Source organism: Castor canadensis, chromosome X, assembly GCF_047511655.1.
Source record: "Castor canadensis chromosome X, mCasCan1.hap1v2, whole genome shotgun sequence".
Taxonomy (NCBI): Eukaryota; Metazoa; Chordata; class Mammalia; order Rodentia; family Castoridae; genus Castor; species Castor canadensis.
This window is the reverse complement of record NC_133405.1, coordinates 83,213,923-83,233,408: the sequence shown is the minus strand read 5'-3', so window position 1 is coordinate 83,233,408 and position 19,486 is coordinate 83,213,923. Positions and strand designations below refer to the sequence as shown.

The window sequence follows — 19,486 nt, the reverse complement described above, 5'->3', positions numbered from 1 at the left end:
TTGTAACTATCTCCTTGAACTGGAGGAGCTAAGTAGCTGCTGTATCTGGATACTTGTTAGAGATGATTTTTTTTTTTTTTGCGGTACTGGGGTTTGAACTCAGGTCCTATACCTTGAGCCACTCCACCAGCCCCTTTTTTGTGATGTTTTTTTTTTTGAGATAGGGTCTTGAAAACTATTTGCCCCAGTTGGCTTTGAACCTTGATCCTCCAGCTGTCTGTATCCTGAGTATCTAGGATTACAGGCATGAGCCACCAGTGCCTGGCTGTTAGAGATGATCTTAAGGGTTAGACACATTATGTCTGAATTTGACAATAATATAAAAATAAAATAAAATAAATCACTGTGAATCAGTCTACAGAGAAGCTGGTCCCATCACGGTTATGCTACTCAAAGATCAAGAACATAGTAGCCACTCTCAGGAAGGTGTCAACAGTAGGACTTGGGTGTAGATTAAGTGGTAGAGTACTTGTCTAGCAAGCATGAAGCCCTGAGTTCAAACACCTGGTCTGCCAAAAAAGGAAGATATTAACAACAAAACAAAATCCTTGTCTTTTCCATGTAAAAGTGGAATATCACCCCATAATCAGAAAATTCGGTGGCTGCTCTTCAGGAAAAACCTAACGGCTTAATAAAGTCCCCAGAATTCCAACTAAATTGATCAAAAGGATGTAGGGATTTTCTACTTGTTTTTTCAGACTGGAGAGAAAACTGTGAAGAGAGAGATGATCAAAGTCTTCCAAACCATGAGATGAATATGGTTAATATGTTGATGTAATTTAATTATCTAAGTTAAATAAATACAAAATCTGCTGCATCTGACACAGTGTTAAGTCTAGGTATCTTTTAATGCTTGAAGAATTATTTTGGCAGGAAGACAAAGGTTGCATCTCATCCAACTCATTGCCTTATGTGATAGACTAAACTATGGGTAAAGCAGTAAGAATTTACTCAGAACTGTTGGAGATATTTGGAGTATGTTCCTGATTATTTGAAGTGATGTCATAGAAGTCAACCTTAACATTCTACAAAACATCTCTTGGTATAACTAGATAGACATTAGTGTACCCAGATTTGGCATTACTTATTTTTGTTAAGGTTGGTTGATGAAGAAAATAGCTAAATATCATTCAAGGTGATTTAAGGTGAGCATAATAAATAAACACAAATTATTTTAGGTATGTGGGATTGAGATAAAATATTTTTTCTATGGGTTTAAATCCAGACTTTTTGCTGTATCAGTAAACACTGTTGATCAATTGGTTTTGTTATACCCATCTCATTTTCTTTGTCACTAATTGTACTCCTGTAATCCACCCACCACATTTTGTCTTGGGATCATTCTCTAATTATTATTGCTATAGTTGTTTTTAATAAATCTTGTGGTTTTACATTAGAGCTCCCAAGAAATCTACCTTCTTTGTTGTCTTTCTCCACAGTGTGTGACACAGTACAAATTAGAGTTAGTTAGGGTTCTCACATACTTGTTGATTTGAATTAAATATTATTTTGAGACTTTGGAGATGTTTATGTAAAACAAAGAAGACATTTTCTCTTTATATAACAGGCCTGCTTTTCTCAGGTCTTGCTAAGCCTATGAACTGTCAGTTATGCTTAGGTGAGTAAATAGTTCCACTGGTAATGTTTCACTGGTTTCTAAAATAATTAGAAAGTGAAATTGAGAAGAGTACTAACCGTGTGATCCATTTGCTAGTTTCACACATTACCTCTAAGATGGTGCAAAAAGCTTTCTATAATATATCGTTTGATGTTTTATTTGCTTTTAGGTCTCATCTTTCTGTTTCTTTCTTAGATCTTGTGAAAAATGATCTGTAATTTATCTGTAACTACCTTATAGAGAAGATCTCTTTATACTAGAGAACTTCTGAAGTAATTTAATTCCCAAAAACAGTACCAAGAGAACCCTCTTGCTTTCCTGCAGAGTGGCCCTCATAGAGGACAGTCTTTATCTGACCCCTCTATAAATAACCAGCATTTAGCAACTCACTTCTCTTCATTTTTTTCTTTTTCTTTACTTTTTTATTGAAGTATACCACAATGCACAGAAAGTACATACATCATGATTGTACAATGTTATGAAATATTGGAAAGTGAATATGCTCATGTTAATAGCACCCAGGTCAAAAAATAATTAATTACTAAAAATTAATTACTAGCATCCCACAAATTCTAATTGTGCCCTATTCCTACCACTTTATCATCCTCACTCTCCAAAATGAATGGCTACCCTGACTTCTAACATCATAGATAGTTTTATCAATTTTCAACCTTATATAAATGTACTCTTTTGGGTCTGGTGTTTTTTGATCAACACTGTACTTGAGATACCCATTCATGTTGCATGCAGCTATAGTTTTTTACTTGTATTTGTGTATATTCTTTTGCTTGAACATATCATAATTTATCAATTTATTCTCTGATAATAAATATGTGGAAATTTCTAGGTGGATTTATTATGAATAATGTTAGGAATATTATTGTACATGACTTTTGGTTCCATGTGTTTGAATTTCTGTTGGATATATACCAAGGATTAGAGTTACTAATTCATGGGGAATACATCATTTTATGTTACTGATAATGATAGTTGTTCTGAGTGGTAATTTAAATATTATCCAGATGTTCCACATCTTTATGTATATTCGATATTGTCAGTCTTTTTAATCATAGCTATTCTGGTGGGTGGGTTTGTAGTAATATTCCATAATTTATAATTACTATTTTTTTGTGGTGCTGAGGATTGAATCCAGGGCCTTGTTCATGCTAGGTAAGTTCTCTACCACTGAGCTACATCCTCAGCCCTATCTGATGACTTTAATTGGCATTGCTCAGAAGACTAATGAGGTTATGCTTTTTCATATGCTTATTGTCCATTTGGATATTTTCTTTGAAGTGCTTAAACAAGTTTTTTTTGTCTATTTTTCTGTGAAGTTGTTCTTTTCTTATAGAAGTCTTTATGTACCCTGTCTATGAACTATTTTTATGTTTTTTTAGGTTGCAAGGCATCCCCAAATCTGTGGCTTACTTTTCTTTATGGTTTTGATGATTTAATTTTAATGTGAATTTTTTTTATATTTTGGTTTTTTTTTTTAAATTGGCGATATGAGGTTTGAACTCAGGGTCTCACACATTCTAGGCAGGCACTCTACCACTTGAGCCATTCCACCAGCCCTTTTTGTGTTGGCTATTTTCGAGATACAGTGTCTCAAACTATGTGCCTGGATTGGCTTTAAACTGCAGTCTTCCTGATCTCTGTCTACCAAGTAGCTAGGATTACAAGCATGAGCCACAGGCGCCCAGCAATATTTTATTATGGCTAATGTTTTTTGTGTTCCATTTAAGAAATATTTTCCTACCTTGAGGTCATGAGATAGTCTCCCATGTTATCTTCTAGGAACTTTATCTTTTTTCGATTCACATTTATGTCTGTACACCACCTGGAATTGATTTTTGTGTATGGTGAGATGTAGAGATCAGGCTCCACTTTTTTTCCATATAAGTACCAGTACCATTTATTATAAGGACTTTTATTCCGCTTCATGCATTGTCACTTCTTTCATATATCAACTGTCTGCATATGTATAACTTGTTCCTGAATTGTTTATTCTGTTCCATTGGCCTATTTGTAATTAGTCCATTTTCTGTTGCCATAGCAAAATAACTGAGGTTGGGTTCTTAAAGGGAAAAGAGATTATTTATGTCACAGTTTTGGAGATTCAAGAGCGTAGTGCCAGCATCTGCTTGGCACTGGTTAGGATCCCTGTGGCTGGGTCACAACATGATAGAGAAAGGGAAATGATCACATGTGGAATAGGGCAATTTTACATGGGATGGCCTTGTTTCATAACATTCTACTCTTGTGAGAACTAATTCATGCTGTGAAAAAAAACATTAATCTCTTCCAAAGCAGCACCCTCAATGACCTACTTACCTCTCACTAGATCCCACCTCTTAAAGGTCCCACCACCTTAACACTGCCATATTGAGGACAAGCATCCAGCACGTGAACCCTTGAGAGACAAACTACTACCACAGTCTTAATCACTATACCTTACAATAAGGTCTTGATATTTGGGAAAGCAAGTCCTTCCACCTTGTTCCCTGTCTTTAAAAATATCTTGAATATTCTTGGCCTCTTGCATTTCCATGTGTATTTTAGAATCAGCTTGGCATGTTCCACAAAAAAAGTGAAAAGGAAACCTGGAATTTTTATTGTGATTGCATTGACTCTTCCAATCCATGAACATGGTATATTTTCCCATTTATTTAAATACTTCTTTGATTTTTCTTGGTAATACTTCTATTTTTTGTATAGAGGTTTTATAAATCTTTCATTAGATTTATTCCAAAGTATTTGATATTTTTGATGCCATGGTATCCATGATGGATATTGTGATCCATTACCCAAATCCCACTTTAGGGATGCAGGATTTATTCCCTCAAGTACTGAGAGTTTTGTTAGAGGATTGAGTTTAGTTGAGAGTCCTTGTTTGAATTTTCCTTGGTTGAAGAAAACTGCACCCAAGAAGAAATCTCCTTCCAGGGTAGCCTGAATTCAGTGGCTAACCAATGTAGAATTATCAGTTCTTTTCCCTTACTCCCAAATTGGGAAAACTTTTGGGGAGACTTTGAATAGCTTGAGCTCACTATGAAATTGTGTAGGGCAATTCTGGAACTATTGTCTACCTTCCTTGAACATGTGTTGAGGAAAGGGCTGGCAGAGTGGCTCAAGCAGTAAGAGTGCCTGCCTAGCAAGTGTGAGGCTGTGAGTTCAACCCCCAGTGCCACAAAAAAAATAAATAAATAAAAATAAAAAAGAAACACAGTGTTTTTTTTGCTGGTGGAGTGGCTCAAGTGGTATAGTGCCTGCCTAGTAAGCTTGAAGTACTGAGTTAAAACTACTGACACAAAGTAAAAAAATTTGAGGTTTGAACTTAGGTTGATCTTAAAAGCACTTTTTAAATAAAAGTCCTGCATGGGGCTACATAATTTTAATGTAATTTTTAATTGCTTCTTGCTGATGTTCAGAAATTTATTTCATTTTTATATATTACAAATTGCTGAAGTCACATATTAATCCTACTCATTTATCTCTGTATTCTTCTGTATTTTACACATGTACTCTCAAACTGTTTGTGAAAATGATGTTTAAAAATTTTTATTCTTTTCCTTTCTAACCTGTATACTTTAAAATTTCTTTCTTACCTCTTTATACTGGCTTGAATCTTCAGACTAATGTTGAATGGAAGTAGTGATACCAGACATTCTTACTGTTTTTCCAATCTCAGAGGGAAAACCTTTTTTTAAACAGTTCACTGTTAGGTATGATGCTTGTCCTAGGTATTTCTAATTTTTTTTGAGTGGGACTGGGGTTTGAACTCAGGTATTTGTGCTTAGTTTTAAAAAAAATTATTGTTAGTTGTAAAAGATAACTTTTATCAGTTTAAAAGTTCTAGTCCTTGTTTACTAAGAGTTTTGCTTTATTCATCAGCAGCTGTATCATTATATCACATGGTTTCCATACATATATTCATATGAATTTTCTCCTTTGTTATGTGGCATTAAGACAATCTTATACTCCTAGGATTAACCTTACTTAGTTCTAATATATTATTCAGTTTATACATGACTGGATTTATTTTGCTAACATTTCATTCAGAATTGTTGCATCCATATCTATGAATGAGATTAGTATTTTTTTTATCAAGTTTGGGTATTAAGGTTATGCTATCCTTATAAATATCCTTTTATTTTTGACTGTAAAATTTTATGTAATATTGGTAATATTTCTTCTTTAATTGATGTTATTTTGATCTTGAGGAAGTTAAATCTCATATTTGATAATCTTCATAGATACAGGATTTTTAGAAAATAATTACCAAAATAATAAAATACTTAGGAGTAAATTTAATGCAGGAGGTCAAAGACCTGTGCACTGAAAACTACAAAACATTGATGACAGAAATTGAGGAAGACACAATAAATGGAAAGATTTCCCATGTTCATGGTTTAGACGAATTAATATTGATAAAATGTCCATGCCACCTAAAGAAGTTTGCCAATTCGATGCAATTCCGATCAAAAACTCAGTGACACTTGTTACAGAAATAGAATAGAATAAACAATTCTAAAATTGATATAGAACCACAAAAAAAAAAAAACTCACGTAACCAAAGCAATCTTAAGCAAAGAAAACAATGTTAGAGGTATACACTATCTGTCTTCAAAATATACTGCAAAGCTATAGCAATCAAGCAGCATGGTACTGGCATAAAAACAAACACATGTACCAATAGAACAAGATAGAAAGCCCAGAGATAAATCCATACATTTATGGTTAATTGATTTTTTTGACAAAGGTACCAGGAACACACAATGGGGAAAAGACCAGTCTCTTCAATAAGCAGTGCTAGGAAAACTGGAGATCCACATGCAAAAGAATGAAATTATATTATTTCACACCACATAAAAGTCAACTCAAAATAGATTAATGTAAGATTCCAAACTGTAAAACTACCAGAATAAAGTATAGGGAGAAAGTTCCATGATGTTTTTAATATAACTTCCCTAAAACACAAGCAACAAAATCAAGAATAGGCAAATAAGATTTCATTAAACTAAAAAGCTTTTGCAAAGGAAATAATCAATAGAGTGAAAAGACAGTGGGAGAACATATTTACAAGCCATACATTTCCATAACATAAGGAATAAATATCCAAAGTATAGGATCCCAAACACCTCAATAGCAAGAAGCAAAGAAGGCCAAATGCAGTGGCTCGTGCCTGTAATCCCAGCTACACAGGAGGTACAGGTAAGAGGATCTCTGTCTAAGTCTGGCCCTCGGCAGAAAGTGTGAGACCCTATCTGAAAAATAACCTAAAGCAAAAAGGGCTGGAGGCCTGGCTTAAGTTATTGAACACCTACCTACCCAGCAAGCACAAGGATGAGTTCAAACCCCAGTAACACAAAAGAAAAAAAAATGGGCAAAGGACCAGAATAAACATTTCTCAAAAGGAGTATGCAACAAGCTTATGAAAAAATGCTAAACATCACTAATTATCAGGGAAATGTAAATCAAAACCCCAATGAGGTATCACCCTACACCTGTTAGAATGGCTGTTATCAAAGAAATGAAACATAACAAGTGTTGGTAAAGATGTGAAGAAAAGGGAACCCTTACATTCTGTTGGTGAGCATGTACATTCATATAGCTCTTATAGAAAACAATATATAGATTCTGCAAAAAATTAAAAATAGAGCTACCATAAGATCCAACAAATTCACTACTGAGTATTCATCCAAATGAGATGAAATTGGTATGTGGAAGAGATGTCTGCACTACCATGTTTGTTGTAGCATTACTCACAATAGCCAAGATAAAGAATCAACCACTCTCCATCAGCAGACAAATGGATATACAAATGTGGTATATACATACAATGCAATACTCTGCAGCCTTAAAAAGAAGATCCTGCCATTTGTGACAACATTGGTGAAACTAGAGACATTATGTTAAATGAAATACACCATTAAATGGTACAGCCACTTAATCTGCATAAGACATTATTATTGTTGTTTTATAGTCAAATTCATTTAGATCGTCACTATGTTTACCTTTTGTTTCCATCTGGGATAATTTCCTTCTGATTTAATAATGCCTTTTAACTTGTCCTTTACTATGTGCCTGCTATTGATATTTTTTTTAGCTTTTGCTTGATTGCAAGTATGTCTTCATTTCACCTTTATTTTCATTATCTTTTTTGGTGAGGGAAGTACTGGGGTTTGAACTCAAGGGCCTCACGCTTGCTAGGCAGGCATTTTTACCACTTGAGCCACTCCACCAGCTCACCTTCATTTTTGAAGGATACTTACTGGGTAAAGAATTGTAGGTTAGCAGTTGAGGGGGTGAATTCAAGTATGATATATTTGGCATATTGTAAAAACCTTTGTAAATGCCACAATGTACCCCTACCTAGCACAACAATAAAATAATTAAAAAAGAATGGGAAGCTAAATTAAAAAAAAGAATTTCAAAGATAATGTTATTGCCTGCTGGTTTTCATTATATCTGCTGGAAAATAGCTGAATTTTTTTATTTGCTTCTTTGAGAGAAATTGCCTTTTTTCTCTTGCTCTGTTTAATTTTTCTGTTTTAGTGGTTTAGCCATTTTTGCCATGATGTATTTATGTGTACTTTACTTTATATTTCTCTTCATTGGAGTTCATAATATTTAAATCTGTGGCTTATTGTTTTATGCCAGTTTTGAAAAATCTCAGCTAGTCTTTCTTTTTTTGTGTGGTGTTGGGGTTTGAACCCAGTGCCTCACACATATTAGACAAGCACTTCTATCACCAAGCCATATCCCCTTGTCTTCATCTGTTTGGACTGCTCTAACAAAACACCATAAACTTAGTGGCTTATAAACAATAATAAAAAATTATTGCTGACAGTTCTAGAGGCTGGGAAGTCCAAGATCAAGGCACTGGCAGATTTGGTGTGTGATGAGGGCCCATTTCTGGATTCATAGACTAACACCTTTTTGCTGTATCCTCACATGGTGAAAGGGATGGATGAATGAGCTCCCTTGGATCTATTTTATGTTCTTGGAATTCAATCACCTCTTAAAGGCCTCACTTTCGAATACTATCAAATTGGTAATTAGATTTTTTTTGTGGTGATACTGGGATTTGAATGCAGGGCCTTCCATTTGCTAGGCAGGTGTTCTACCACTTGAGCCAACTCCCTACCTCTTTTTGCTTTAGTTATTTTTCAGGTAGGTCTTTGGGTTATTTGCCTGGGGATCACTTTGGTCCTTAATCCTTCTACTTATGCCTCCCATGTAACTGGGACTACAGCTATATACAACCATGCACAACTTGTTTGTTGAGATGAAGTCTCACTAAGGTTTTGCCTGTGCTGGCCTCGAGCCACAATCCTCCTGGTCTCTGCCTCATGAGGTAATTAGGTTTTAACATACACATTTTAGAGGGACACAAACATTTACACCATAGCAAACTTCTTTTCGATACTTTCTCAGTATTTCTTCTAGGTCTTACATCCTTTCCTCTATATTGTGCTCTTTCTCCTTTCTGTATATTTTCTCCTAATTCATTAATTCTTTACCTTTGTCTAACCTGCTAAACTCATCCATTGAGTTTTCAGTATCACTTACCACATGTGTTTTTATTTCTTGACTTTTCATTTGGTTCTTTTTAAAAAAGCATTCAGTTCATTGCCAAAATTCATGATCAGATCTTTTCTTTTGTGAGCATATTAGTCATAATTACATGATAATCTACATAATTACATGATAAGTCAATTATCTCTATCCTTGAGAGTATGTTTCTATTGTCAATTCTATGTCTTGATTTTCTATCACTTTGCCTGTTTCCTCATATGCCTGGTTGGTTTTGATTGAGTGGCAGGCATTGTATATAAAAATTATAGAACACATGGTTTGAAACCTCAGTTGTTTTTATCTTTATCCAGACAGAATTTATGTTTCTGGAAGGTTGTTCGAGGTACTAGCAATCCCATATCACCTTCGACCAATATGAGACTGAGACAATCTGAAACTGGCTTTTAGTGCAATGAAGCAAGTTAATTTACCCTTCAAACTTGGAACCAAAAACTTGGGGATTTTTTTAAGGTTCTCCTTCCTTGATGGGTCGTGAATTCCAATTTTTGTGCTTTTGTTTCATGAGTGTGTCAAAAGCTCTGCCTTCAGCTGACTCTTCTATGACCTTATGGGGGAAAGACATCCTCTCTGAGTTTTCTTCTTATCCCACATTTTGGCTCCCTAAGACTGTTGCTTTTTTTTTTTTTCCATGCTGGCCTCAAATTCCTAGGTTCAAGCTCTCCTGCTTCAGACTCCTGAGTGGCTGGGACTCATGGTGAGTACCACCATGCCTGGCAACATTGCTTCTTAGTGATTATATGATGTATCATTTATATCTTATCCCAGTTTTCTTATGGTTTTGGTGGGAAGTTTAGTCCAAATTACTTATGCTTTCTTTACTGGAAGCAGAATCATCTCATCATTTCTTCAACAAATATTCTCTCTCTCTTTTTGGTTTTACTAGGTTTGAACTCAAGAGTCTCATACTTGCTAGACAGGCACTTTACCACTTCAGCCACTCCGCTAGCCCTTTTTTGTGTTGAATATTTTTGAGATAGGGTCTCACTTTTTATCTCGGTTGGCCTCAAACCACAATCCTCCTGATCTCTGCCTCCTGAGGAACTAGGATTACAGGCATGAGCCACCATATTCCTTCCTTCCTTCTTTTCTTTTCTTTCCTCCCTCTCTCCCTCCCTCCCTTTTTTCTTTCTTTCAGTGCTGGGGCTTGAACTCAGGGCCTTCACCTTGAGCCACTCCACCAGCCCAATTTTTTGTGATAGGGTTTTTCAAGATGGAGTCTTGCAGATTATTTGCCCAGGCTGGCTTCAAACTGCGATCCTCCTGATCTTTGCCTCCTTAGTAGCTAGGATTATAGGCGTGAGCCACCGGCACCCAGCTTCAACAAATATTTCTTTATCATCTTCTGTGTATCATGTACTGTACAAAGCTGTGGAGAAGTACTTGTGGAGTGATCAGAGGGGATTCCTGCAACCTCAGAGCTTATAGTTAAGTAAATAGGCAAGTACAATATAAGACATCAGGATGATTTGTAGCAGTTAGGAGGAACACGTCATCCAAACTTTTGTATTCAGGAACATTTTCTTGACAACATCTTCTGCACTTAAACCTCAAAATTAAGTAGGTAGGAGGGAAAGACTGTTTCAGAAAGTAGGAATTGCATGTGCAAAGGCTTGAAGATGAACGAGAACATGATCTATTCAGGGAACAGAAAACTCAGGTTCTGTAAATCTATAGTTATCAAGACATTGTGGTATTGGCATAAGGATAGGTAAGGGAACAGAATTGAGAGTCCAGAAATAAATCCTTACATTATAACCAATTAATTTTTGACAAAAGTATCAAGACAATTCTTTGGGGGAAAATAGTCCCTGTTCAAAAAATGGTATTTAGAAAATTGGATATCACATTTAAAAAGATGAACTCAGGCTGGTAGAATGCCTGCTTAGCAAGTGTGAGGCTCTGAGTTCAAACTCCAGTACCACCAAAAAAAAAAGAAAGAAAGGAAAGGTGAACTTAAAAAAAATGGGCACTAGGCCTCCTGGTGCTTACCATAGGCTGTGTTCTTTACACTGACTGTATAGATAAAGAGGAGGAAAAAAGAGAGGGAAAGGAAAAGGGAAGGAGAGGAGAGAAGAGGAGAGAGAGTTTGAAGGGGAAGACAACCTTCAAAGGCATGTCCCCAGTGACCTACTTCTGTCAGCTAGCCCCACCTCCTAGTCCCCACCACTTCCCAATAATTCCATTAAATTATGAATCCATCAGTGGATTAATCATTGATTACATCAGAGGCCTCATGATCCAATCACTTCCCAAATGCCCATCATCTGGCAATAAGGCCTTGAACACATGAGCTTTGGGGAACAGTTCAGATTCAGATTGTTAGAATTATATTACCAGGATTGAATTTAGACTTCTGATTGTCAGGTAATTTTTCCTCCACAGTGCCTTATACACTTGTTCCATCTCTAAATAGTCATTTCTCAAAAGAAAGACATACAAATGGCTGGCAGGTATAAGAGAAAATTCTCAATATCACTAATCATCAGGGAAATGCAAATCAAAACCACAGTGAGAGATCACTGCACCCCAGTAAGCATGGCTAACATCAAAAAGACAGAAGATAAGTTCTGGCAAGGATGTGGAGAAAAGAGAACTCTTGCACACTGTTGGCAAGAATGTTAGTACAGCAATCCACTATTAGGTATATATCCAAAAGGAATGAAATTGGTATGTGAAAGAGAGATCTGCACTCTCATGTTTATTGCTGCACTGTACACAACTGTCAAGAAATGGAAACAATTGCTTATCAACTGATGCACTGATAAAGCAAATGTGGTACATATACATAATGGAATACTATTCATCCATAGAAAAGAATGAAATACTGTCATTTGCAGAACTTGGATGGAACTGGAATCATTATGTTAAATGAAGGGAGTCAACATAGAAAGACTAAGTACTGTATGATCTCACTCATATGTGAACTCAAAAAAGTTAATCTCATAGGAGTTGAGAGTAGATTAGTAGTAACCAAAGGCCAGGTAGCAGGTGTGGAGAGGGGAAGATGGGGAAAGATTGATCAGTTTTAGTTTGATAGGAGAAAGAACTTCTGTGGTGCTATTTCACAGTAGGGTGGCTATAGATAATATACTGTATATTTCAAAAAGCTAGGAAAAAAGAATTTTGTAAGTTTTCACTATACAGAAATGATAAATGAGGAAATATGTTTAACCTGATTGGAACATTTTACAATAAATACATGACTGATACATGCAGTTTCTCATTAATGTATACAATTTTTATGTACCAGTTAAAATAAAATTTAAGATGCTATACCCCAAAGTTAACTCAAAAGGTAAGTACCAAAGCAATAATACTTTTAGAAGAGAACAGAAAATCTTCAGGACCTTGAACTGGGCAAAGATTTCTTAGCTATGATACCAAATACATAGTCTGAAAAAGAAATGAATTGTTTTGGAAAAAACTTTTGTTTTTCAAAAAAAAACTTTGAAAAATGAAAAAAAAGTGACAAACTAGTAAAAAATGTTTACAAAACACATCTCTGATAAATAACTTGCATGCAGAATTTAAAAGGACCCTTGGAATGCAATAGTAAGAACACAAACAAATTAAACCAAAAATAGGCAAAGGAGATGAACAGATATTTTACCACAGAAGACATATAAATAGTTAAAAAGTACACAAAAGGATGCTCAACATTATTATCCACCATGGAAATACAAATTTAAAAAACCATAGTGAGATACTATTTCACACCCACTAGAATGGCTATAATGCAAAAGACAATATGATGTGGAGATGAGCAGAAATGGAATACATTGCTGGTGGGGATGTAAAATGGTGCTACTGTTTTGGAAGCAGTTTGTCAGTTCCTTAATAAGTGAACATAGAATTACTACATGACCCAACAATTTCACTCCTAGGAATATACCTGAAAGAATTGAAAGCATATGTTCACATGAAAGTTCATAGCAGCATTATTCCTAACAGTCAAAAAGTGGAAACAATCCAAATGTCTGATGAATAGGTAAAACATGGTATAATATTCTAATACAATGGAATATATTTCAGTCATATAAACGAATGAAGTATAGATACATGCTACACCATATATAGTTTCATTTTTATGAAATTTCTGGAAAAGGCAAATATATAGAGACAAAAATTAGACTAGAGAATATCTTTGGTGAGTGACAGGAATGAAGAGTGACTAAATGTGGACATGAGGGCACTTGGGGGTATGGGAATATTCCAAAGCTGATTTACCACCACCAGGGTGGTAGCAATAGAACTTTAAAGAAAATGATGCAAGAACTATCATGAAGCTACACAGTTCAGTACAGTTTCTAAACATCATTGACTTGTGCACCTAAAATGCATACATTCTTTGGCAAATGAATTACATCTAAATAAAGTTGTTATTTTTAAAAAGTGGTGCATAAAGATTATGAATAAACGTGTAAGAGGCGTTGGTTGTTTCTGAGTGATACCTGTCTTTATAGGAAGAGAATCTTCAAGACTGTTAATTCCAATTACCTCCAGAACGTTCTCCCTCTAATATATGTATCCAGGGCCCCAACCCCAAATTGGCTCAATCAGAAGCTTCAGGGATGGTAGATTATTCATGTATAATTTGAAAAAGTTCTACTGATGATTCTGGTGTGCACTTCAGAATGAGAACCTGTGATTTGTGGAATTGTGAATGACTTAGAGCCTAGAATGCACATGGAGCCTGCTATAGTTTGAATATTTCTTCCAAAACTCATGTTGAAATTTAATGACCACTGTAACAGTATTAAGAGGTGGGATGTTTAAGAAGTGATTAAGCCATGAGGCCTCTCTACCCTCATGAATGAAATAATTTCACTATCATGAGAGTGGATTAGGAGTTCAGGGAAGTAGACTCCTGATTAAAGGAGAAGTTTGGCTTCCACTGCATTTCTGTCTTACATTCTCACATGATTTTCTATCTTTCACCATGGGATGATACAGCACAGAAGTCCTCACCAGATGCTGGCGCCATATTCTTGTACTTTCCAAACGTCAGAACTGTGAGAGAGAATTTATTTTCTTTATAAATTACTCATTCTGTTATGGCAACACAAAACAGACTAAGATAGGGCCCAGTGGCTGCTTATAGTAGAGTGGGGAGTAATGAATCTTGGCCCAGAATCATCTCTCTCCTTCTCTTCTTTTCCCTCTCCCTTTCTGTCCCTTTCCCTCTCTGTCTTTCTCTTTTACTCTTATTCTTTCTGATAGAAATACCTAACTAGGCCCAGATCCTACTTAGAATTTTTCATAATTGTAGGGCTAAAATATGCCATATAGGTCATCTATGAATGTGGTCTTAACCAGGGGTGCAGATTAGTCTTGCCTGGAGAACTTTTTCAACACATAAATATGTTTCTGACCACACCCAGAAATACATCATCAGAATGGGACCATGGCATATATAGTTTGGAGTAAAGGCTTCTCAAGTGATGCTGATGTTCGTTTCTGCTTGGGAACTATTGTTCTAAAGGAAGAAGTAAAAGCAAGAGTATAAACAATTTAAGATGGACTATGAGCACATGATAAAAGCAAGAGCACACAAGGAAGGGGTGAGGATAGGTAAGACACCTAAAAAACTAGCTAGCATTTGTTGCCCTTAACGCAGAGAAACTAAAGCAGATACCTTAAAAGCAACTGAGGCCAATGGGAAAAGGGGACCAGGAACTAGAGAAAAGGTGAGATCAAAAAGAATTAACCTAGAAGGTAACACCCACGCACAGGAAATCAATGTGAGTCAATGCCCTGTATAGCTATCCTTATCTCAACCAGCAAAAACCCTTGTTCCTTCCTATTATTGCTTATACTCTCTCTACAACAAAATTAGAAATAAGGGCAAAATAGTTTCTGCTGGGTATTGGAGGGGGGGAGAAGGAGGGGGCGGAGTGGGTGGTAAGGGAGCGGGTGGGGGCAGGTGGGGAGAAATGAACCAAGCCTTGTATGCACATATGAATAATAAAAGAAAAATGAAAAAAAAAAAGATTCAGTTCCCAGTGCCTAACTTCAGTCCCCCTGTTACAGGTTATTGGGTCTCTATTACCTGTGTTACTGGGACTTCCTTTGATGACTAGTGACCCATGAACTTGGGTGGTAGTGAATGCTTAATAGAACATCTTTGTGGAATACCATTTGAAAAATCAATTCACAAACTATGTGTCTTTTTGGTGGGTGGGAGAGGAATTCAATTTCAGTTGTTAGTTTCTCTGTCAGATACCAGTGCTGCTTACTTGGGATAGTCAAGGAAAGAGGTGGTTCCATGTCTTTTGTGGCTTCCTAGGGACTTCCCTGCTGCTGGCTGTTGAAACCACTTTAAAATAATAGGCTGTACATCCACCTGTCAATGGGCCTGCACTTCAGAGATGAACCATAATTTTTACTGGAGTGGTTGTATATAGCAGGGGATGAAACCAGACAGCCACAATGAAATTGATTTTCAAAAGATTACTCTTGAATTTTATTTTGTGGTTTATAATCGTTATTATTTCATCCTGCCACACCAATGGTGTACCAGGGCAATGAAAAGCTCTGTTCCTAGAACCATTGTATGCTTCTTGGCATGTAGTCTACGATGGGGAAACTAAGGGTTTCTCATGTAAGGAAGGATCTTAACACCTGTCAAAGATGGTCTGAGGGAAAGAACAGACTGGCAGATTTCAGGTGTTCCCTCAATCTCATTGAGTCCCTATTAGGCATAAGACAATACTTGTGGAGGTTCTGTTCCTCAAAATTGATTTGGTCAATAGTCAGTCAAGAAATATAAATCTACTTTGTTCTTATTGACATTAGACAACTCCTTTTGGTACCATTTGTTTCTGCTTGGATTTCCAGCTGACATTCAAATTCAGTAAGTTAAACTGAACTCATCTCCATTCTTCCTTTCTCCTACTACACACATCAAAATTTATAAAATTAAACCTTGGCTTTATTCTCTCAATAACTCAGGCATAAAATCTTGGATGCATTTTTTTTACTTCTCACTTTCCCTTGCTACTCATACCTAGCAATCAATTGCTAAGTTGATTCATGATGTTGATTTTTTTTAATACTGTTTATAATGCCTCTTGCATTACTCCCTTTCTTTCTAGTCCCACTGCTACAACTCTGATGGTGTTTGGCTTAATCTTCAAGTTCCTTCCCAACCAAGAAAATCTGTGATTCTTCCTCAGCTCCTTCACCTCACTCCTGCAATTGTTATTGACCTGAGAATTGCTTTGTTCTCTACTTCATATACACGTCTCAGCAAGATTATATTTTTCAAGTGCCACTTTGTCATGTCATCCCATCCTCAGAAATCTTTGCCGTCTCCCAAATGCTTATAGAATAAAGTTCACACTTCCTGTTTTTGGGGTTACTGGGGGGTTGAACTCAGGAACTTGCACTTGCTAGGCAGGTGCTCTACCACTTGAGCCACACCCCACCTCTAAGTTCATATCTCTTAAACTGGAATTCCAAATCCCTCTCCAATCACTGTTGAACTGCTCTTTCACTCTTGTTACTCTTTGAATCCTGCTTCATTCAGACTGGTGTACTGAGAGACATCTTCTGACTATTCACATACTCCCCAAAGTCGAATGGCTTTCCCTCCAACCTCCGTTGGAGCCCTCCAGGGTTTTCACAGCTCAATTTAAACCTTTCCTCTGGAGTGAATTCTTCCTTGCCTGTCTATCCATCTCAGTACTTCTCTAAATTTCTCACTTACCACTGTGTTGCATTGTAGGTTATCCTGTTTCCTTAACTAGATGGGAAGGGTTTTGAAGGCAGAGACATCTAGATTTAGTCAGTACTCTTTCACTAAGTACCAAAATAAGTCTGTTTTTTTGAAACAGGGTCTTCCTATGTAGCCCAGGCTGGCCTCGAACTCACAATCTTCTTGCATCAGCTCCTAAGTGCTGGAATTACGGGTGTGCACCATCACTCCCAGCTTCTGAGGTAAATTTAAAGATATTAGGACACCCCCCATGATAAAGAACTCTGAAACATTGATTGTGAGGCAATACCATGCTACCTTAAAGCAGTTATTAATTGGGTCTTTCGCTAGGGTTTCTTTTCATTTAGAGTTCTGCTTAAGGTCAGTCTTGACAGAAAGCATATTGGACCCTGGAGCTTTCTCCCTCAGTTCCTTTTCCTCCTTCAAATCTTTAAAAGCCTTCTATATTGAAGGTATTCATTTTCCAGCTTGACCTGCTATTATACTTTTGATTTCCTCAATGCTGCTAGTCCTTGCCTGCACAATGCCTTTGGAATTCATTCTCCCTGCAGACTGAAGGTACCTCAATTTCTTGGCCTTCAGATTTGAACTGATTTGCTAGGTCTTGAGAGGCTCCGTACTCAAGTTTCATTTTAAATGACTTCCATTCACACCCATTATATATCACAGTCCTGAACCCTGTATTTTTTTTTTTACTTTTTCTTCCAAGTAAACTTTATTTTTTTATTGTTGTGTTAGTGGGGGAACATTGTGGCATTTACAAAAGTTTTACAATGTATCAAATATATCATACTGAATTTATCCCCTCCACCATTCTCCTTTATCCCCCTCTACCCCCCATTCCTGGAATAATTTCAACAGGTATCATTTTTCTGTTTACATACATATGTACACAGTATTTGTACCAGATTCACCACCCACTCACACTCTTTCACCACCTCCTCCCCTCTCCCACTGGTACCAGCCCCCCACCCCCCCGACAGACCTGTTCTGCCCTCCTATTCTCTGATTTTTGTAAAAGAAAAAAAAATGACATTTTTGTTTGTTTAAGATAGTTACCCAGGGAGTTTCCTTGTGACAGTTACATGTATATATGTATTATATCCTGAATTGCTGAACTTTGTATTCTGAACAATATCTCATTTTATATGTGTCAGTATGGGCAAGCCCTTAAGGTTGGGACTCTACATCTTGTATCACACAGAAGGGTCAGTGTTTTAATAACAAAGGCCTAGGGAAAAAGTCAAGGTTGTGTGTGTGTGTGTGTGTGTGTGTGTGTGTATCTGTATGAAGAGAGAAGGGGTATGTGTGGAGAGGCTGAATTGTGTTTGCATATTTATGTATGAAATACTAGAATTCTTTCCACTGAGAGATGTAGCATTAAATATCACAACTGTGTAGTTATGTAATTTTTCTGTTTGACAGCAAACACTGAGAGCAATTTCAGTGTTTTCCTCATCTCCAGCAGAATTCATGAAGCATGTAGTCTGACTTGAGGACGATGACCTAGTAAAGGTATAGTTGCCAACCACAGATGATGTGTGTGTAGACTAAAATTTCTGCAACTAAATTATTAATTTCAACAGATAATTACTGGGAAATATCATTCATAGTTAATAATGTAAGACCATATAGTATTAGCATTTTATAAACAACCCTCACACATTTCCAACCAACACATTTTATACTTAGTTGTTGCCTTTACCTACTTATTTACAAAGTCTAGTTCCCTCCTGTTACACTAGAGTGCCTCATGCTTGTATTGGTCTGTTTTGGAGATTTTCATTGTCCTGGAGGTTGTAGAAAAAGTAATAAAATGAATTCTGGCCCTACAGTTAACCAATTAGCACTGTTTAATATCCTTATTTGTAAAATGGAAAAGATAATACCTTCTATGTCTCCTTCACAATTTTTTGAGACAGAATCTTACCATATAGCTCTGGCTGGCCTTGAATTTATACTCCTCCCATGTGCTAGGATTACAGATATATGCCACCATGCCTGCCATGTTACAATGATTTTCTTTTTCCTCTTCTTTTTCTTTTTCAGTCCTTGAGATCAAACCCAGGGCCTTGTGCATGCTAGACAAGCGCTCTACCACTAAACAACATCCCCAGCCCTCACAGTGTTTTTCTAAGGATCAAAGACTAATATATGGGAAATGTATAGAGCCATACAATTATTTGTTAGATTATTTATTGACGTATCTGTCTTTTTGTCTTATGTAAAACTTTTATTCTAATTGTTGTCTAATTGTGGTAGAAGCAGAATTAGAGTAAGAGTTAGGAGATAGGTTTAGTTATTCTCCCTAGTTAAGTTATGTCACCTTAAGTACACCTTTTTTGCTTTCAGTTTCCATGAGTACATAATGTTGGAAATTGAAGTTGGCGATGCGTAAGTTCTTTTCAAACATTAGCAATTTTGTCACTGCAGCTAAATAGAAGCCCTGTTGCTTTACTTTTTCATAGATTTCCCTATCTCCTGCACTGAGAATCACTGGCCTAATAAATATACTCGAAACACCAATTTCAAGACCTGCCTCAGTGTTG

General features: G+C 36.4%; 1 protein-coding gene and 1 pseudogene across 7 annotated transcripts in view; both read left to right on the top strand.

Annotated features, from left to right (window-relative positions):
* The window catches only part of Eda (ectodysplasin A), a 367,747-nt gene that overhangs the window by 3,674 nt on the left and 344,587 nt on the right, over positions 1-19,486 (top strand). The gene's annotated exons all lie outside the window — the stretch shown is intronic.
* LOC141420172 (small nucleolar RNA SNORA51) lies at positions 11,193-11,277 on the top strand (annotated as a pseudogene).